Here is a 21,633-nt window from a genome sequence, read left to right on the forward strand (position 1 = left end):
GTGCGATTTCATGGACTTGCAGGCGAGCCAGCGTGCGCGATCGGGAGGCGGGGGAGGCGGGGCAGTGACATCACTGGACCAATCGCCCGCAACGCACCGATGTCAAAGTCACTGCGCCGACGTCACGGCGCCGTGAAGTTGAAGCTGCTTCGCGCTGATTGGATGTTTTCAGTCGACAGCGCGCTGAAAAACAGCTTGGCTGTCGGCTGAAAAATCCAACTCGTCAGCACGCCTGCGGACGCTCGCGTGAGCCCCCTCTAAAGACATCCTCATTGAGGATGCCGGGGCTCAGCAAGGAGCGTCCGCATGGCTCAGCGCTGCTTGTCCTTCTATGGACGCAGCCTCACAGAGACACTAGAAGGGTGTTCTGATAAGTGCAGTTGCAAGGGGCAATAGTCCGTGCATATGAGATGTATTGTATGAGCAGCTGAGCTATCCATATTCTTCGTTAAAGAGGTATGTTTCAAGAAAGGTCCTAAAGGTGAAAAGAGAGGGTGCTAGTCAGATATTGAGGGGAAGGGCATTCCTGGTGTGGGGCAATTAGTGGGAACGTTTTTAGGCGGTAGAGGTCTTTAGATACAAAAGGGATAGACAGAAGTAATTCTGGAGCAGAACACAAGAGTTAGGCAGGTGTATAGCGAGAAATTAGGGCTGAGATGTAAGGAGGGGCAGACAAGTATATACAGTAGCCTTAAAAAAAGAAGGAGAATGTTGTAAGTGATACAGCGTTTAATAGGAAGCCAGCAGAGGGATTTCAGCAGCAGAGACGCTGAGACAGATTTAGGAGAGAGTAAAGTTGTTCTAGCATCATCGTTTAGGATAAATTGTAGGAGAGAGGCAGGAAGACCAGACAGTAGGTTAGAATAGTCAAGACCGGAGGGAATGAGGGCCTGCATTAGAGTTTTAGCACTAGAGTGACAGAGGAAAGGGTGCATCTTTGTAATGCCACGGAAGAACAAAGGAGAATGTGAGAGAGGAGTCAAATGTGACACCTGCCAACATTAATGTAGAAGGGGTAGGCAGGATCAGGCTTGGGAGGAAGTATGAAGAGCTCTATTTTTAACATGTTAAGTTTTAGTCAGCGGAGGGCCAACCAGGATGATATAGCGAAGAGACATTTAGTTATTTTGGTCTGTACAGCTGGTGTACACAGGCGGCACACTTTATCCGAGTGCGGCTCATTCCGCAAGCCGGGAAATGTCACGGCTTGCGAGCCGCACTCCCTCAGCGTGCCGCGCATCACCGATGTGCGGTCACGCATCATCGGGTGCCTGTGCCGCCTGTACGCGTGCCCAGGGCTCCCCGAGGGAGCCCTGGTGTCGCGTGGATGTCACGACGGTGGTGGGACGTTCCGGGGGACCCGGCGGACCCGGTAAGGAGAGGGGGAAGCCCCGATCGGCGGGCCTCTCCTCCGAGGCTTCGGTGCGCGCCCGGCACCCTCCGGCGCGCGCCAGGTTACTGCTGCGGCCGAGAACGGGCAAATGCTCGAATAAACTCGGCCGCAGCAATAATGTCAGGGATTGTAAAGTAAATTTCTGTGTGTCCTGGGAGACCAGGAGTCTTTCACGGGATCAAGCACAAGACAGGTCATAGAGACCAAATAAATGCGTGTATCTATAATCTATCATCATATGCACTTTCATCACACCAGGTGTCGCTATTGGCCAAAGGTTTATCCTTTGCACCAAGTAGCCTTCCAAACAGATTTGATCTGTTTGTTGATTTAAATCGCTATATTCGCAAACTGACTTTGATGAGACACTATAGTATGAAAAATAGGGAAAATTTAATTGAAACAGAATTTAATTCTCAGGAGCGTAAATGTATTGATGCACTCACTTCTCTTCTCACTGAAACAGATGGGCTAAATAACTTATTAACCAGCACTCAAATAACCAATCAAATTGATAGTTCTATTTTATTACCCAGTGAGATAAATATCATTGATCCAAACTACATGGTGGATGATCCTCTGTTGAATCTTACGCTTCATTTGAATGAGGTAGTGGGAGATGAGGATCCTGATGTAGGTCTGCCGTTGGAGTTCAAACATTCACCATTTACACCTAAATCTGTATACTTTCCATATCAGTCAAAAGGCAATTTCATTGATACTTTCTACACTTTAGTTTTGAAGGACCTTGAGCAGTTGTGTCAAAATACTACAAAACATATTCACAAGAACCTCACAAATGAGGAAGAACAAGCACTAAATAGTATTAAGACTAATTCTGAACTTATTGTGAGACAGGCGGACAAAGGGGGTGCAATTGTCCTGCAGGATCGTGGTGATTACCTATTGGAGGCTGACCGCCTCCTGTGGGACAATTCATCGTATCAAGTCCTGGCTTATGATCCAGTTAAAATATATCAGTTGGAATACTTCTCTCTTCTTCAGAAGGCACAGGGTGAGGGTGTTATTACTAAGCAGAACAGAATTTTCTATTTATTAAACACCCTAGAACACCAATTTTCTATCACCTACCAAAATTGCACAAGGATATCGTCAATCCTCCAGGTAGGCCTATAATATCGGGGGTGGGTTCAATGACTTCGAGTGTGTCTCAGTATGTGGATTATTATTTACAACCATAAGTACAACAACTAAGATCATACATTAGGGATACCTTACATGTCATTGATTCCACCTCCAGCATTGCCTGGAAGGACACATTTTGTTGGGCCACGTGTGATGTGAGTTCACTATATTCTTCTTTAGATCACGATAAGGGGGTTAAGGCTATTGAACACTTTCTTACTAAAGACACATCACTACACCCGGCACAACATGAGTTTATTCTATCCTGCATTAGATTTATTTTATGTCACAATTATTTTCTTTTTGACAACAAATTTTATCTACAGGTGTGTGGAACGGCCATGGGTCCCAAGTTTGCTCCCAGTTTTGCCAACCTCTTCATGGGGTTGTGGGGAGACCTCCATGTTTGGGGGAACGCGCAGCTGGGGGCGGGCTTGATATTCTATGGTTGCTTCATTGATGATATCCTTATTATTTGGGATGGAGAGAGTCACGTATTAGATCACATACTTACTTCTTTCAATGATAATTTGATGGGACTTAAATTTACACACATCATCAGCCAGGATGCGATTACATTCCTAGAACTTGATTTGTTTATTGATATGAGTGATATGACAATTCAAAGCAAAACTCATTTTAAACCATCACTACAAAAAATGGCTCGATAATGTGCCTAAGAACCAGTTCTACAGAGTATGGCGCAATTGTTCGAGGGACCTGGACTTAAACATCAAGGTAATTTCTTGATCGATAAATTCCAGGAGAAAGGCTATAATATGCAAATAGTTGAACAAGCATTTAAGGATGCTGAAACATCAGATCGGGTTGACCTACTGATGAATTCCAAAACAAAAACTATGTCGAGAAAAAATGCGAAAACAAGTTATCAGTCCACTCCCACATTTATTACTCAGTACAATCATTCAGCTTACAGTATAAAAAATGTGATTAAGAAACATTGGGGAATTATTCGAAGTGATCCGATTATTGGGCCTCTGATGCCTGTTCATGTACCCATAATTTTAAAAAAAGCAAGATCTCTAAAGACCATCATTGCCCCCAGTAGGCTGAAGGATTCTACTACCAACTTTTGTAATGAAAACAGAAATAAAAATACCAAAATGAGAGATAAGGGCAATTTTTCATGTGATAGCAATCGTTGCATTACCTGTAGACACAAATAAAAAAGATGCATTTACATCATTTTCAAATGGTATAACTTATAAGGTTAATGATTACATCGATTGCCTAAGTACATTTGTGATATATCTTATATCATGTGAATGTGGTCTCCAATATATTGGTAGAACATCAAGAACTTTAGGCACACGGTTCCTAGAACATAGGAGAAATGTCATACGTGGGTTTACCATGCACAGTTTATCATGACACTACATTAGTAAACATAATAAAAATCCATGTAGTTTGTCAGTTATGGGTATTGAATCCATTCCTTCTACTATATTGGGAGGTGATAGATTTAAGAAATTATGTACGCGTGAGACATATTGGATGTATGTACTAGGTACATTACAGCCGTGTAAATTGAATGATCATATTGATGTTAGCACTGTTTAGTGTTATGGTACCAACATGTTTTGAGGTAAGTCTCTGAGGTCTGGTTTGGATGGGTTTTCCTGTCCCCTCATTGATAGTTGTCTCATCTCAGTTTGGTTGGTTTTACTATAGGTGCTCCTTTGGCCCATATAGACATAACAGGTGGAAAGTGCATTTATTATTAATATCATTATTATTAATTAATAGTACAGACACATTAGGTCTATGCCTATGATTACAAATACTTTGACACAAAGGTTTTTTGTACGTTTTTGGGGAGTTGTGGCCCCCATCGGTCCTGAGGTTTTTTCTGTCTCTGATTCTGCTTTCTCCAGTCTATGATTATTCTAATGGTTATTAATGATATATAATTTGGTATATAATTTGGTATATAATTTGGTATATATTTTGGTATATAATTTGCCTACAGCCACACCACCCTGAATGTGCCCGATCTGATCTCAGAAGCTAAGGGCCTGGTTTGTACTTGCATGGGAGGCCGCCTGGGAATACCAGGTGCTGTAGGCTAAAAATGTTATTTTATCCCCTATATTATGTATTTTATTGTTATTCCTTCCTTTCCATATTTCTCTTTCCCCTCCCCTTTTTCCTTCACCCCCTTCCTCTTTTTCCATTCCCTGTTCCATTTCCCACCTCCCTTTCCCCCCGTTTTTTCATTTTACTTTCCCCTCCCGTCCCCTTTTTTTTTTTATTCACAGGTTATGCATTTCTCTTATGATTTTTATTATGCTTGTGTGTTGCTCCAATGAGATTTTTTTCTGTGCTTATTTAATGTGTTATTCTTTTACTTCTATATATAGGTTATTTTTGGATGTATCCAATATTTCATCTCTGTCCTTTTAAGATTTATTATTTGTATGTTGTTCATTCATCTAGCTATTTGTTTTCATTTGTTTGTAGGAATATGTTTAAACTGCTTAAAAATAGGCTCTAGTGCTTTATGATTGTCATGTATAATGTTGTCCAGCAATAAAACAGGGTTACATTTGTGAAATTGAAAGTACCCGCCCACCATCCGTACTGGCCAATCACAACAGTACAAGTGATATAAAGGACACCCCTTTTGACCATTGAATTCAATCCCTGATGAAGTCCTTAGTGACAAAACGCGTAGGGCATTTCCCAAAGAGGCGAGTTTGTGGCTGACATTACTGCACGAACGGAGAGAGTACCTTGGAGCTGTTGCTATTTTGCTTGGGACTGCTGTCGCTTCCGGTTTTGCAGTTGTCTGCTGGTGTAAGCTGTGGGAGGTGTATCTGGAGGGAGTCTCTGACCGTGTTGCTGATTATTACATCATCTGGCTGCGGTGGCTCCAGTGCACCTTGCTGAACCAACGGATACACCAGAGGTTGTATCAACGGGACAGGCTGATACATTCCCTTCACAGCTTCAAGGCGATTGAGTATATCTCATAAATGCTATTATTTTAACTCTGTTTGTGAGTGCGCTTTTTATATTTTACAATCCCATAAATACTGTTTTATACTTTATCACACTAGGAGTGCGCCTGTTTTTTCTTTTTGTTTTCTGCAGATATACTTGGGATTTGGTGATCCATATATACGGGCAGCAAAACTCCAGTGGACTAAGTAAATTTTTTGAAATTTCAACTGACATCTGGTTTTTATTTAATTTTTTATGTTTCATATTTTTTATTTTTGCTATAGATTTCAGTTGTTTATATCACAAATTTGCCCTTTTGGGGATTCTTTGGTCAATAGCCTTGTTAACTCTATCTGATTTACACAGCTGATTTATCCTTATCAAGCTTCCTAAGGCGCTACTCCAATTTGTTATATATATATATATATATATATATATATATATATATATATATACTAGTGGTGATTACCTAGTCTAGTCTCAAACCTGCTTAGCCATTAAGACCAACCTCACACTGATGATACCCATCAAGGTTGAAACATGTCTGTGAGTGGGTTTAATGGCTTTGCATCTCATCCCAGCCTCTGTCTAAAAGCTGTGTTTAAAACAGCATGCATTGGCTTCAGGATTTGCTTGTCTAATACGAGCTTGAGACAAAAGGTGGCACTGAGTGCTCATTTGCATGTCATTTCCCAGAATCCCTTGCTGCAGTGGAAGCACTCTATGCTGGGCGATAATGGGGAAAGACAGGGTTGCAGACCTGTCTAAGACATGCAAATGAACATACAGTAATATTTGCTATAATTGCTATAGCCTTTCCACTGGCCTCAATACTATAAGTCCTGATAGGAACAGGCAGTGTTGGGGTTAAACTCCTGCAGAGGGCCTAGCCTGCAGTTGCAGCCTCGATGGTTACAATGTTGACATATCCAGGGGCAGGTCTACCGGTAGTTTGAAGTGTCATACCTGGGGAGGGTACTCATTGGGTCAAAAGCAGATGGTGTTATGCCTGTCAATACCTGGACCTGCACTGTTATGGGACACGGTTATATGCCCCTCTCCCAGGTATAAAAGATGACACTCCACCACATTGTATGGTGGTTGGTGTGTGTCTTCCCTCCCTCAGTGGAGTGGGAGCGATTCCCTTTGCCCCGTCAGGGGGCGAGGGAACTGAGGAAGGACTCTTGGAGCCTCAAGCTCCTGGGGTCTGCTCCAGGAAAATTGAGGCGGAATAAAGACCAGGTGTACCATGAGTCTCCATGTCCTGGAGAGAGTATGTGCCTGTTGGGACCAATCCTGCCTGTGCCAGGATCCTCATGGGATGGAGGCGCTGCACCATCCTAAGAAGGAAAACCCTGTTCTGTTGCTGCCCTCATACACCACCAGCAGAGCCCTCAGACCTACTTTAAGACCGCAGGTGAGCTAACAGCATCAGAGTACACCCGTGTAGCTGCCATATCTCCCGTAGGGGGGGGGGGGGGGGAACAGGTGCTACACACACACATTATATATATATATATATATATATATATATATATATATATATATATATATACACATATATATATATATATATATATATATATATACACACACACAAATAAATACATATATATATATATATAATGTATATATGTATATATACATTGTAGTCATTTCTCTAATGACTTACAGAACTGTAGAATAATGTGACATATAATGTATATCTCCTCAATAAGTGATACTGTATAGTCCTTATTTCTTCAGTTATCTTCTATTTCTGAAGAAGCCATATATCAAGTCCAGGGAATATCTACAGTATAAAGTTTGACAAACTTGTACATAGGAAGATAGAAGATAAAAATGGCTACTGTATGTACAGCTTTCAGTGTTAAAAATAAAATAAAATCATAAAAAACAAAATAATTAAAAACAGAAGTATTATAAGCGTAGATAATGTAGCAAAATATTAAAATACTGGGAATAGTCGTGTTCTATGACTTTATGGAGGCTTAGTAAAATGACACTAGAGAGGTCAAGTGATCCTTATATGTCATACATTTCTATGCACCTAGATTGTGCTTGATTTTAGTTACTTCAGTATAAATAGACGCTAGATTTGCTATGTAGAGAAGCATGACCTTGTGGTAAAGACTTGTTTTTAAAATGAGAGACCAGGCTTATAAGTATGATCCAGTGCCATACCCTCCTGACCTTATTTAAGCTCCTTTAGGTCCCTGTGGCGCAAACATCAAAATGACTGTGGATTGCAAATTAGTGGTAACAGGAGTTAATTATCCTTTATACTAGACTATGAATAGTTTTACATATACTGTCAGCAAAATATTTCACCTCACTGCCAGGAAGGTTTAACATGGGTCAAACCAGAAGCACAGCACTAAAATTAGGTATGCAGCAGGTCATGCAGTATAAAAAGCAGAGTGGGAAATTATATTTTGTTGCAGAAAAGCTTTGTTTACAACAAATGCTTCTATAAACTTGCAAAAGGGTCTTGGAATTCATTGTGATGTACAGTTGCGAGAAAGTTTGTGAACCACTTTGGATTTTCACATATTGCAAACCTAAAATGTTATTAGTTCTTAATCTAAGTCTTAATAATAGATCAAGCTAACCTGATACAAATGACAGAAAAACATGATACTTTTTCAACATTTATTTACCCACAAATGATTCAACATTTCATATCCACGTGTGAAAAAGTATGTGAACCTGTATATTCAGTACCATTGGAGCAGCAATGACTTCAACAAAGTGTTACCTGTAACTGTGGTCAGTCTCTCATAATGGTTTTGAGGAATGTTGGCTCATTCCTCCTTACAGGAACAGTTTAAACTCAGTGACAGTTGAGGGCTTCCTTGCATGGACAGCTCGCTTCAGGTCTTGCCACAACATTTCCATGGGGTTTAGGCCCAGACTTTGAATCAGTCATTCTAAAACGCAGAATTTCTTCTTCTGCAGTCATTCTTTTATAGATCTGCTTGTAGGTTTTGGATCATTGTCTTGCTGTATGACCCAGTTTCGCTTAAGCTGTAGCTTATGGACTGATGGCCTGACATTCTCTCTAGAATCATCAGATACAATGCAGAATTCATGGTTGTGTCAATGCTGGCAAGCCGCCCAGGTCCTGAGGCAGCAAAGTAGCCCCAAACCATCACATTCCAACCACCATTCTTGACGGTTGGGATAAGGTTCTTCTGTCTAATGGAAATAAACCGTGCGCAACTACTTAACCTCTAGAAACGTCAATATTGTAGTGCAATACCTATACCCTTTTAATTTGTGATGCCCAAAATCAAGGCCACAAAAAACCACAGTGAAATTCAAAATAAAATAAATTACACAACCGTGTGTTCAGTGAAGATGGCGTCTGCTGCTATAATAATAGGGGGTGGCTCAGCACCCCCTAACACACTACAGAAATGGAAACAAAAAACAGCGCACAACGCAAATAGTGAAGTAGGTAATACAAGTGTGTATTAAATAAAACTACTTCCCTGAAGAAGTAGTTATTACTACGAAACGCGTTGGAAGAACCTTATCCATGATCTATGTGCTTTAGAGCATTGATTTTATTATCTACATCACTGTGTGGAACTTTTATCCTGTGAAAGACTGTTTACATTCTTGCCGACGGATCGAAGGGTCGCGGACACAGTGACGTCATCACGTGGCGTCCCGGAACGAAGCAGCACTGTGTTGAGCCGCGGTGAAGCCTGCAACAAACAGACTTTCCTATTTGTGTGGCGGTTTCGAATAGGGAGACCCAACAGCCACTTGTGGACACTACCAAACCCCTAGGGGTACCTCCGGAGGCTACCATCAGGAACGGAGCCTAGCTGTCTTGAAGGGCGAATCCCTACGGAGATGACGTCAGCATGAGAGGGATATCCTAGCAGAGTCCTGGTATACAGCTGCTGCTGAGAGTGCCCGCTGAGAGGATATACTACACCAATTCCACACCAACAACATCGAGTGGTAACCAGTGTGAATACACACTCAATGCTTACATAATCATACTTGATGTACGCAGTTTATATATAGTTTTATTTAATACACACTTGTATTACCTACTTCACTATTTGCGTTGTGCGCTGTTTTTTGTTTCCTCTTCTGTCTAATGCAGTGTTTGGTTTTCACCAAACATAACGTTTCTCATTGAGGCCAAAAATGTATACCTTTGACTCGTCTGTCAAGAGAACATTGTTCTAGAAGTCATGTGGATCATCTATGTGCTCTTATGACAGCTTCAGTTGGGCAGCAAGGTTCTTTTTAGAGAGCAGTGGTTTCTCCTGGCTATCATTCAATGAACACCATTCTTGTTAAAGTCTTTTTCTGATAGTTGAGTCATGAACACTTACATTAGCCAAGGCAAGAGTGGCCTGCAGATCCTTGGATGTTACTCTGGGGTTCTTTGTGACTTCCTGGATGATTTGCTGGATTTGTTCTTGGAGAGATTTTAGTAGGATGATTGCTCCTTGTTAGAGTAACTGTGGCCTTAAACTTTCTCCATCTATCTGACAGTAGATTGGTGGAGATCCAAATCCATAGACATGGTTTTGTAGCCCTTTCTAGACTGATGAGCATCAATAACTACTTTTCTGAGGTCCTCAGAGATTTATTTTGCTCGTTTCCACACGTCTTTATTGGGAAGACCAAACTCACAACGTTTCTGATCTTTATATATGTCACAGGGGAGACTCCTGGAGCAGGTAGGACCTCGGTGGCCGGAACAGTGGATAGCAGGCAATACTCATCAGGGTCGCAGGCCAATGGCAGATAGCGTGGTCGGGGGTCACAGGCAGAGGTCGGAGGCAGGCGGCGGGGTCACGGCAGAGGTCGGAGGCAGGCAGCATATTTAGGACTGGAACTCAGGAACAGGACTGGGACTAGGGAACAGGACTAGGACTTGCTAGCAGGAAACAGACTGGGGCAAGCTAGTTCAATAGCAAGGACGTTAAATATTGTTACCAGAACTACAAGGAACAGGTCAGGTCAGGTCATGGCAGAAACAGAAAGAGTCAGGTTCACAAAACAAACGCCAGGAGATACAGGAAACAGGAAGTTATAAAGACAGATAGAGGAAGACGAGAGGAGCACCAAGAAGAAACAGAGGAAAACCCCGAGCAGGCAGAAACAGCAGCCCACCCGGTGGACAGACAAAGGAACTGGGGAGAGGGAGATTTAGGAAACGATGTCAGGGCTATTCCTGACAATATAGCATGGGGCCTCCCAAACTCACACCTGAAGATCTACCTAATTAATTAGACACCTGATTCTAATTATATCTTTTAATTTATCTGATAAAACCACGGTTGCACTTACTTTTGCACATCCCCTCATTGTTTGTCTAATTCATACATCATTTTGTTTCAAAATACATGGAATTGTTTAATGTAAACCCTATTGGATATTTAAGAAAAGGTGCGTTTTGAGTCAAGACGATTATCATGGAAAAATTATTAAATTTCTGACATTGTCGTTGGGGTTACAATTTGTTTCCCGCTACTGTAAGTAAATCCTGTAAGCAATGAAATGTAGAGAGGCATGACAAACAATAATTCCATTTTTTTGTGTTTCAAACAAAAAAAGGAAGATGTTTCAGGACACTACGGATTTATAATCGCAAGTTTTTCAAATGTATTAGCAACACAACGTTTCGGCCATCAAAAAGACCACAAATTTGACAACATGACCGCTAGCTGAAGACTAGTGATTCTATAATAATCATCAAGACTTGAGCAAATGGATTATTAGCATAAACATTATAAAAGTTTTCAGATTGCTAAAATATTCCTCTCTCATATATCTGCTAAATTTAGCAGTTTCAGTCATAACTCCATAATACATCAGTCCTACTTAAAAGTAAACATCAATTTGACAAAAGCTGATTGCACTTGTATAGTCATACAGTACATAAGAAACCTAGTAGTCATAGTAACTCAATAACATCTTCATGATTCCTACACCTTTGACTTGAAGTCTGTGAAACTGATTTACTAAGCGCTTGGGATATAGTCCAATTGAGAACAACTTAAAAATAGTTAGCACGCAACACAGTATGAAAACATTGCATAATACAGTATATAAAGTTCGAAAAATTGTGCTTGGTTGAATAACAAATGTGTATATTTGTATGCAGCCCCCATACTTACTAATTAGATTCATATTTGCTATATCAACGATTGACTCGAATATTTATTATGTGTTCATTTAAAAAATGTCATCTGTTAATATCTTATTTTTATTCTGGAGTCCTATTTTCCCCATGAACTAATCCTATAGCACTTAATGAATTGTGCTACTTCTAAACAAATTAACACTGACATGTGTGGTTTACTGTATTTACATTTGGGTTACTTGTAAATAACCGGACACTGGGAATCATGTTTATGGTGACTAGAGTTGGGTAAAACCGGGTGTGTGATATCAGAACCTACAGGAACCTTATATTTCCCAAACCAAATACAAAATCAAAACCCATAAGATTTTTAGTACCAAAATAAAACCCAAAACATATTTGAAACCAGAACAGTGCACTTCGTGCCCTTCTCCATGTGTTTCTTTTGATATTTTTTTTTATACTGTAATTTGCCCTTTTTTTTCCATTTTTTTTTTTTTATAACTTGTATTTTATTGAAATATTTTTTTGCGTAAGAAATACAATAAAACATACATTACATAGTTACTTTGTGCATCGTAGTAAAATAAATACAATCTTTGAAACATTGTGCTGTATATAAAGTGGGGGTTCCACGACTTTTCGCGCCCTACTGAGCCGTGGAAAATGGGGTTGAACCGGGGTTGAGGGGGGAAAAGAGGGGGAAAAAAAAAAAAAAAAGGGGGGGGGGAGGTGGGGAAGGGGGAGGAGGGTTAGGAAATGGCAGGGGGGATAGGGAAAGGAGGTAATTGATTACTAGATGTTGGTATCGCCGGGTCACGAGAGATACTCCAGTTGTCAGTCGTAGAATGAGTAAGCATTTTAATTCGTAAAGTGTAAAAAATTGTTCAGTTTCGATTTACCTAAGGCCGTGCGTGCGCGCGGAATTTTAGTTGGCTGACGTTAGTCAACCTTTCTATTATGGCACCGCTTGCATGGCAGGGAGCGGGGAGCCGACAGACAGAGGGGAAGACGGGCAAAAGAATCTTTTCGCGCCGCTACCGGTGCTGAAATGTATGTATTTGTGTGTTTGTATGTATATATGTGTGTGTATGTGTCTGCACGTGTCTGCACGAAGTTAATAAATATTTAATTTTTACGAATGTTTTTTTTAAATTTAATTAATAATAAATGACACATCACACACACACACACACACACACACACACACACACACACACACACACACACACACACACACACACACACACACACACACACACACACACACACACACACACACACACACACACACACACAGTACCTTCACACAGCTCACAGCTCAGCATACACACTAAAAGCATGCGGCACGTGCACGCGCGTTCGCTTATGCATACGCGCGCGCACGGCCGCAAACAGTATAGAACGGCAGAAGCTGCAGAGGTGCACAACTGCAGTTCTTAAGACCCGCCAACAGATCAGGTTTTAAGGATGTCCTAGCTTCAGCACAGGTGGTGCAGTCTTAGGCCGTGCGTATAGTGCCTGCAACGGGTGACAGCGATGCGACGTCACCCAAAAACAAATACATTGCCGCCACCGCGTGCACTTATAGTAAGCGCAACGGCGACAATGCGATGGAGCGACAGAACCTCTGCAAATTTGGAAGCTGGCAATATTTGATTTTTCAAGGGCTGTCGCCTCATGTGACAGCTCTGAACCAATCAAATGCCAGAAAGCCTGCGACGCCGCCGCAAAGCAAAATATATTTTTAGCAACGGCGACGGTGACGGGTGACGTCACCCGTCCTGTCGCGTCGCCCGTTGCGGCCACAATACGCGCGGCCTAAGACTGATCCCCTGATTGAGCTACCTTTTGCTGAAGTTTGGATATTCTTAAAATCTGACCTGTTTGGGGGTCATGAGGACCACTGCACAAGAGCACCAATGCTATTTGATTATTTGGATATAAGACACTTATGGGCTTATTCTATAAACTTCAATAAGTTACTTATAGCATTATAAATGCCCTGATAGTGCGATATTGCAATATGTAACTATTCACAAAGCTCAGGTAACAGGGCAAAATCGCACTATAATGGCTGTTTATAGTACTACAACAGTTTGGCTGTAACAAGTCGTGTGATAAGCCAAAAAATGCCCAAACTCACATTTTTTTTTGCCAGAAACTGCTATTCACTAAACCCTAATATGCATATAGTACTATTAAAACTTGCAATCTTTTCTCGCCAGCTAAGGGTGGCGCTAAAGGAATTGCAATAGACTGAAAAGGAGATTCTTTTATTTTTTACTGCATAGGACTGATACCGGTGGTCTCTGGGGGTATCCGAGGATCTTCGGGGGTATCCAAGGGTCCCCAGGAGCCTCCAGAGCTGGCCCACATATTTATTTCAGCTCCGGAAACCGCCAGATTCAATACTATGCAGTAAAAATAAAATTACAACCAGTTTAATTACCTTAGCGGCTGACCACAAAGGTAATGAAAGGGTTAAATAACAGACACTGATTTGTTGTTGATAGAGGTTGTGGGTGAAGCTTGTAGTAGCCCCAGGATGGTGTTTAGGCCTTCATTACCTTAGCGATTACAACCTGTGACAGGGTGAATGAACGTCACCAGCCATATACCTGGCAAACCTATGTTTAGGCTTGCAGTGCAGCAGTGATGAGGTTAAGTTTCAGTTGAGAAGGGCTGCTTAATTAGTCTGATCCCAGCTGCATAATCAAGGTGTTTTAAAACCCCAGGCTGTACTCACATGCAGGCTAGCTGGTCAGGAGACAGGACTGAAATACTGAAAATGTACTGCTATAAGGTCTGTTTTTCAAAGTACATGTGTGATGAACTATCTGTGTCCTGCATGCTGAAGAGAAGCTGCCTTGTTTTCTATGCGGAAGAGAAGCTATTTTGTTTTTGTCTGCTGAAGAGAAGCTATTTTGTTTTTGTATGCTGAAGAGAAGCTATTTTGTTTTTGTGTGCTGTATATTTTTAAGGCTCAATAAAGAAGCCTTATCAAGAGAACCTGCGTGTGTGGTTGCATGTACCCTGTAACATATGGTGTCAGAAGTGCCGGGATTTTGAGAGGCCCCTGCAGTTGAAGGGCCACACACACACACACACAAATGATAAAAATTGAAGAATTTTTAAAAGAGTTTCTGTGCGAGCAGACCAGACAGCAGGGACTGTTAATGCAGGAGCAGACCAAACAGCAGGGACTGTTAATGCAGGAGCAGGCCCAAATAATATTCACGGAATGACGTCATAGACGCGACGTCACGCTATGGCTTGGAACGCATGAACTGCTGGAACGCAGCACATAGCCAATGGGAGCCAGATGAAGGAAAACAGGCGCCAAATTCAAAACAACTTATAAGGAAAAGGACAGCAGGACTTTCACAAACCCCCTGGAAGAAGTCTGTTGAGACGAAACACGTTGGGACATTCTTTATCTCTTATACAGATTGCATAAGACCTCTGGGAGTCCATTTGGGGCACTGCTACCTCCTCCTATCTGTATCCCCTGGTATATGGCCATTGCTGGGGTTTATTGGGAGTTGGGATTCAGTGTCTTTGGTGTTATTTCCCTCTGGATATCTGAATGCCATACTGTTTTTTGTTTTTATGTTATAAAGATTTTTTTTATTTATTTGTTCCTGCATCCTTTTCCTTTCCTTTTTTTGGGATTATTCTGTTATTCCTGAATCATCAATATAAATTGGTTACTTTGACAACCATAAGCTTTTATATTGTCACATAGAATGTGACTGGACATTTTGCCTTATTATTTCAATAACAGCTATTTTTACAGTATTACACTATTTGTGATTTCTATTTGTTCCACTGAGAGTATCCTGGTACCGGTGACCCTGTACAACACTGCAAGTCCTATCTGTTGGAGACGGTTTGCATTACCGGAAGTGTCCTGTTCACGGAGAACCTGTAAACATCAGTGTGGTTAAACTTAGTAACCGAAATTTCCAATTGACTTCATAAAATGTGAGTGCAATACTTCTTCATGCTCAAAGTGCATCATACACTATTACACTATTGTGTGTTTTTTCTTCCCTTTTTTATACTTTGATGAGACTGTGCACATTGGAAACCCCTTTTCTTCAACTACTCAAGTGGCTTAGAACTAACCCATTTGCTATCTGGTGCGGCACCCATCAAAAGAAACCATTATTTATGGACTCTATCGTATCCTTTTAAACTCACAGTCTTTTTGCGCTTGTTTCTTTCCCCTTTTACACCCAACTACTATTGCAGCAGCAAACCCAGCTCCTAACCCAGCAGCACGCAGCACAGGATGAGCGGATGGCCAAGCTGCTGACCCAATTCCAGGGGTCTGCCAGTCCAGAACTTGCAAACAAACCGAGAAAGCCTTGTTTTCTATGCTGAAGAGAAGCTATTTTGTTTTTGTCTGCTGAAGAGAAGCTATTTTGTTTTTTTTTATGCTGAAGAGAAGCTATTTTGTTTTTGTGTGCTGTATATTTTTAAGGCTCAATAAAGAAGTCTTATCAAGAGAACCCGCGTGTGTGGTTGCATGTACCCTGCAACACAACTGCTATGGTTATGAAGGAGTTAAACCCTTGCGCTACCCTCTCACAAGGCCTAACACCATCCTTGGGCAACTACCACCTTCACCCACCCCTTGAACCAACAACACTACACCTGAATGGATAAAGATGGCTAACAGCGCTTTCCTCCCTTCAAAAAAACATTACAGTGCAATACATTAAAATAAATACAACCCACACTTTCTCCCCCCAACACATACAGGACAGTAATGGGTGAAATCACTATTTTCCAGATCTGGATAATAGCTTATATGACCATTAAAAATAAAACATTAGCCAGTCAGCATAACATTCATTAAAGTTGCACTTACCCCTGCCAGGATGAAGGCCGTCCTCATCCTTATTACCATCCTCCTCATCCTCCATGGGCAGCAACATTACAATAAATAAAGAAACTTACTGGCCACTAACTCCTTAATCACCTTAAAGGTTAGTAACAGCTATAGTAATTAAGGGGTTAATCCCTATACCCCGCTACCCACTAAGGAGGCCTAACCACCCTCCCCAGATTGTCACAGTGGTAAACCATGCCCCCAATGTTGGCATGGTTTGCCACTATGGCAATAAATGGGCAAGCTAAAAAAAAAAAAAGCCACAAAATTAAACACATTATATAAATAAAAACAAGCATTTCATGATAAATCCATAGGCACGGATTGCCACACTGACAATGGATGGGCAACCTAAAAAAAAAACATCAGCAAAAATACAATACATTACAATTAAACACACACATTTCCAGCTAGCTCAAACTCCTACACCCACCACATCATGATTTATATCAAAAAGAGTGCTACTGAGCGTGGCAAATGTATACAACAAAATACAGGGGTGCCCAATGCTACATCCAATTGACAAAACATATATGGTAATAAGTATAAAGTTTAAATACTTCAATAATAATAATAACTACTTGGTTATTTATAGCAGGGAAAACTTGCTTTAAACTAGCCAGGTTACACCCAGCATATACCCCGAATGTAACCGGGCTAGTTTAAGGCAAACATTAGAATAGTCGTGGTCTCGTCTGTACCATGTCAAGGTAAACAGATAAATTAATGCAGTTCCTACACTATGAACCCTTCCTACCCCTCTTTATGAGGGGAAAGAACCATAGTAGATCCTGTTCTTGCAGCAAATTGAAAATACCTCCCAGGTTAAAAAGGTGAGGAGGAGTGAGCTCTGGGGGGAGGTGCCACCTACCTCCATTCAACTGTTGCCAGTCAGAAATTGAACACACACATTTCCAGCTCGCTCAAACTCCTACACCGGAAGGGTTTACAGTGTACTTGGCACATACTTTAATATATGATTTTTGTAATTTACTCTATCAGAGATATATATTTTTTCAAAAAATAATGTAATGATTTTCAATTGGTTGATTACTATCTATGATTGGTAATCTATTGCACAACATCCAACTATTATGTCACATTTCCATATAATTCGTTTTTTTATAACTTTTAGGGAAATGTATACATTTTAAATCAGATATAGATTATAGAGCATTGTTGGTATTTGGATAATACACATACATTTCTTCCTCAACAATTTAACATGTACAAAGTTTGTGTTTGTTCTATTTGATGTTTCTTTCCCCGAATTTGCTAATGTTGTAGAATTTGTTGCAAACTCTAGGAAATATAATAATCTCATCTGACCACAAATAATCATTTGTAGTCACTTAGCTGTTTATATCAATGCTATACATAATATCTTTTATAATAGGCTTTGGGAAGAGAGGGAACTTGTATTTAATGTAGGCAATCATTATTTATGCATACTGTATATTCATTTTTTAGGAGCGATATATATTAATAACTGCTGTGTATAGACTTATTATCACTCTGGAAAGATTACACAAAAAGGAAAAATAGAGAAGGGACAAAATTTACATTTGGATATTTTCCATGGATATATATCCATAGCTGTTTTTGGCCAAAATGTAAAAAATGTAACACAGAAAGTGTTATGTTAATCTGTGAAACTTTGATATTCTATTACTTATATATTCTTTGAACATCATTGACAGAGCAATCAGAGCATGGGAATTTTTCTGCCAGCCTATCACCGATTTGCTGGAATTCTGAAGCCGGGAGGACACTGATTTCAATTCTGCTAAGGGGCATGCACCAATCTGGTACCTCTGCCTCTTAGCACATTGAACCCCTCGCAGTGCCAGGCTCCTCAAAGTCTGGGGATGGGCAAATGGTGGCTGGATACCCCTTTGTTATACCAGGACGTGGGTACTTGAGTGTAACTCAAGCACCCTGCCTTTTCTAACACTTTGGCATCCCTGAGGCTTTCAAGTCCGGGACCTGAGCAGACACAGTGGCACCAAACCTGGTGGCCAGCTGGTCATTCGGCACCCGGGACTTGGAAATCCCACAGTTCATATACAGGTTACAAGCATATATACCTATTAAATCTAATCCTTTAATAAAATATACCGTAACACTGTATCTTGTGCTAAAAATGTCTAAGTCCCCCTTTCTGGAGTCAGGGATAGAATAAGAAGATATACCCTCTACTCTTACTAGCCTTATCCCTGCCATGCTGTAGAAACCTGACTTTACATTTGGCACACAAATAAAACCCTCACAGCTTTATCACATAGCTGGAGCACCCCCTGAACCCCTATACCCAGGTCAGGGTGACTTGGGCATGAACGGGGCATACCCCCTTATCCTAGAGACCCCGGTACTGGTCTGGGGATACCTTGATCCCCTATGCCCTTTTTACCTTTCTGGTCTGGGCTGATGATGATGACTCTTGAGGAAGCTGGATAACGAAACGCGTAGAGTCGTTACTGTAGGCATGACCGGATCCCCCAAGGCAAGCGCAATCCATTCTCCTGCACAATCTCGATCCCGGAGACACCATGAGTGACACGGCCCCCCACCAGATGTGACGTGATGCTCATTGGGAGCCCAGCAAACAAGACAGAAAGACCCAGACCAGGACAGGGGAGAAACGGATCGAGCCACTCACCTATAATTAGTATGTGCCGAATACTTCTGTGACTTATTTAAGTGCGATATTGTATCCCATATAGATATGATTTGATACAGAGTTACACTATTTGTGCTATTTTTTCTTACAGAGGACACATCACATAGTGACCACCACTTTCAAGACCCTTGCTAGAGGAGTATTTCAACTTCATTTCGTTAACCACATACAAAGTGGGAAAGGCTATTTAACATCCTGAAAAGGGTGAGTTTCCATTTGACAGATATCTGTAAAGCTGGGCCTGCCCATAAGCCAGACGAGACCCCGGGACTGAGGTGGGAAGGAGTAATACCACACACCTAGCAGTAAACAAGGGCATGGCCGGAGTGTGGAAGTAGCGTGGGTGGTCCTGGTAACAAGAATAGAATGAGTACCGTACTTTCCAGTTCCAGCGTAGAGAGGTAAAGTCCGTAAGCCAATGGTCATGGGATGGAGAGAGCAGCGTAGTAGAGTGTCCGTAAGCCTGGGTTGTGGAGTGGAGAGAGCAGCGTAGTAGAGTGTCTGTAAGCCATGTCCAAGGGATATAGAAGTCTGCAGAGTAGTAATGTCCTGTAAGGAATCCGCTCCTGGCTTTGATTATAACCTTGCAGACTTCTGCAGTTGCAAAAGCTCCCTCTGGCAATCAATGGCACATGTGCTGCCTCTCATTGCAGTTCCTGCCCTGTGCTCCATCATTGGAGGAATGCTCACACACCCTTCCCCTGTGATTGGATCTCCGTCCTTTATATGTTGGGCTTTGGCTCTGAATCAGAGCCGAGCATACTCCTTCTCTGGATGTTACTGTCTCTGCCACAAGCCGCCTAGGCCTGTCTCCTTGTGTACTAACCTCTCTAGTTCTCATCTCTAGTTCCTGAGGATCCAGAGGCCTGTTCCTGACTCCTGTGCTGAAGCGTTGTTTAGCCAGCACTGGTACCTGCTGCATTCTCTAGCAGTGGTTACCCTTTGTTTCCTGAGGCCTGCTGCTAATCTCCATGCAGAGGCCTGCTTAGAACTTCTGTGCTGAAGCGTTGATTTTCCCCGACGCTGCCCCGCGGTGTACTTCGGCCAGCCTGCTGTCTCCCCTCGCTGAGACCGGCGTCATGGGCCAAGCCCGCTCCTTGCGCAGAGGCCACTCCCGCACTCACGCTCCTAAGCTGAAGCAGGGAACTCCTGACTACCTGTTGCCGAACTTCTGCTTAAATAACGACGATCCTGCCTTCTCCAATCCTGACCTGCTATGTACGACTATGAACTGCGCACTCCAGATCAGTCTACGTGGACTAAGGTCGGTGATTATATAACCCCACCTCAGCCCCGCGGTCCGGTCCCAGTTTGTGGCGAGCACAATCGTAACATGTCCAAAGCCAAATCCTAGGGTTCCAGAGAGCAGCGTAGTAAAGTCCAAAGACAAAGGTTGATATCCAGGGAGGTCAGCAGTATATCCAGGGACAGGAATAGGAACTGAAGACAAAAGGGGCCAGGCAACAGCAGACAGCACCAAGGTACAGAAGCTATGCAGAGCAAAGAGGAAATGGTGAGGGAAGACTAAATATGGGGCTGGGACCTATCAGAGGAAGGGGAGGAACGTAGGAGTGGCCTGAGGGAGGACCTGATAGGGGAGAAGTGTCTGGGAGGCTGGGGCCAATCAGAGCAAGGGGAGGGACAGGGGAGCGGCCCGAGGGAGGACCTAATAGGAGAGAGGTGCCTGGGCAGCTGGGACCTGTCAGAGCAAGTGGAGGAGCGGAGGAACGGCCCGGGGAAGGGCCTGATAGGAGAGAAGGGCCTGGGGGGGCGGACCTGACTGAGCAGGGGCAGGGAAGCGCGTGATGCGCGCGCCGCGTCAGAGGAGGCGGAGGCAGGCGCCCGGCACCAGCAAATTGAAGCCTGGGTCCGCGCGCGCCCGTAGGGGTGATGCACGTGACCCGGAAGTGTGGGAGCAGCCATGGAGGGGACCGCGGGTGTACCCGCAGCGCGGATCCTTACAGTACCCCCCCTCGAGGGTCGGACTCCGGACGAACCATCAAAGGTCTGAGGGGAAATTTTTGGTGGAATCATTTGAGTAGAGCTGGGGCGTGAAGATCCGCATGCGAGACCCAAGAACGATCCTGAGGTCCGTATCCCTTCCAGTGAACCAAAAATTGGAGCTTGTCCCAGGAGATGCGAGAGTCAATGATGGACTGGATTTCGAACTCCTGTTGTCCTGGTACAATGGGGGGAGGAGGCCGAAAAGAAGGATGAGCGATTCGTTTGCCTTGGATAAACGGTTTCAACAGTGACACATGGAAGACGGGTGAAATTTTCATAGAGGGAGGCAAGCAAAGCTGATAGGCCACAGGATTAATTTGTCTCAGAATAGAGAAAGGAGACAGTTTAGGGGTTGGGGCCTTCAGTTTGATATTTTTAGAAGAAAGCCAAACCTTATCTCCAGGTACGAATTTATTGTACTCCTGACG

This window comes from Ascaphus truei, chromosome 2 (genome assembly GCF_040206685.1).
Source record: "Ascaphus truei isolate aAscTru1 chromosome 2, aAscTru1.hap1, whole genome shotgun sequence".
Classification (NCBI taxonomy): domain Eukaryota; kingdom Metazoa; phylum Chordata; class Amphibia; order Anura; family Ascaphidae; genus Ascaphus; species Ascaphus truei.